Source organism: Meriones unguiculatus, chromosome 3 (genome assembly GCF_030254825.1).
Source record: "Meriones unguiculatus strain TT.TT164.6M chromosome 3, Bangor_MerUng_6.1, whole genome shotgun sequence".
In the NCBI taxonomy this organism is placed as follows: Eukaryota; Metazoa; Chordata; class Mammalia; order Rodentia; family Muridae; genus Meriones; species Meriones unguiculatus.
In genome coordinates, this window is record NC_083351.1 from 95488899 (window position 1) to 95490076 (window position 1178).

Genomic DNA, 1178 nt, shown 5'->3' on the forward strand with positions numbered 1-1178 from the left:
CAACGTCTGTTGCCTTGCTTAGGCAGCTATATTGCTCACGTTTCAGAGATGGAGCTTCCTTGTCGTGCGTGGGAAAGACTATCTCACAGCAGACATCTGGTCCTCCGGCTCCTCCGATCTTTCTGCCCCTCTCCTTCAATGTTCCCTGAGCCGTAGGTGTAGGGAGCTGTAGTCTGACCGGCTGTGGACTCTGTGGTGGTCGCTGCCTGCTGTATAAAGTACTCCTTTGATGAGGCATGAGAGCTGGACTTGTCTGTGGATATACGGATAAGTGTATTTAGAACGAAGTTAGAGATTATACTGGATTTGGAAAGTGGCAATAATAAAATGGGTCACCTTATCTTGTTGCTAAATTTAAAGCAGATGCTCCAAACATGTCGTGACTAGAAATGTCTTATTAGTATGCTGGCAGACAGTCTTATCAGATGTGTTACCCAGCTTTTGTGTCACTATAACAAAATCCCTCCTTCACAGTCCACAGAGGCTTTTTTTTTTTCTTCTCTAGAAAAAGAACCCCAGGATTTCCTCTCCTGTGTGCTTTTGTCTTGCTTCTTCATGGCCCATGATGCCAGCTGAGGTTGTCAGTACAATGAATCCAACTGGCAGGATGATGGTAGGTTGTTCTGCCATCTTTTTAGCTCTTTGAGCTGCACGTCAAATACAGAGCTGGTCACCCCACACTTGTTCAGCCTTCCAATGAGGTACATAACAGTTTTTCCAGCTCTGTGATCATTGATGATTTCAAATTCACCGACCATGCCTCATCATCACAGTTAGGATCCGAATGACAACTTTGGTGCATGGCCTAATGAGGACCTGGTATTTGCCTCTCTTTTCAGCATTGCTGATACTCTTGACAGCATCTTCCAGGACATTTGTGTGCACCATGGTGGCTATGGGCAAAGATGGCAGAAAGAGGGTGGCTAGCTTTTTAAATTTTTCCAGATGCTCCTGCTCTACCCTGCCCTACCCTGCCCTACCCTGCCCTACCCTGCCCTACCCTGCCCTACCCTGCCCTACCCTGCCCTACCCTGCCCTACCCTGCCCTACCCTGCCCTACCCTGCCCTACCCTGCTTTTTAAGCTCATGGGGAGGCTGAAAGGAAAGATGGAAGGCGCCAAGTCTTCCCCAGTGATCTCATTTCCTTCCACTGGGCTCCTCCTTGAGGTGCTGAATAC

General features: G+C 48.3%; 1 pseudogene; it reads right to left on the minus strand.

Annotated features, from left to right (window-relative positions):
• Positions 1 to 501: 501 nt before the first annotated feature.
• Positions 502 to 888, minus strand: LOC110550386 (small ribosomal subunit protein uS8-like; annotated as a pseudogene).
• Positions 889 to 1178: the final 290 nt, after the last annotated feature.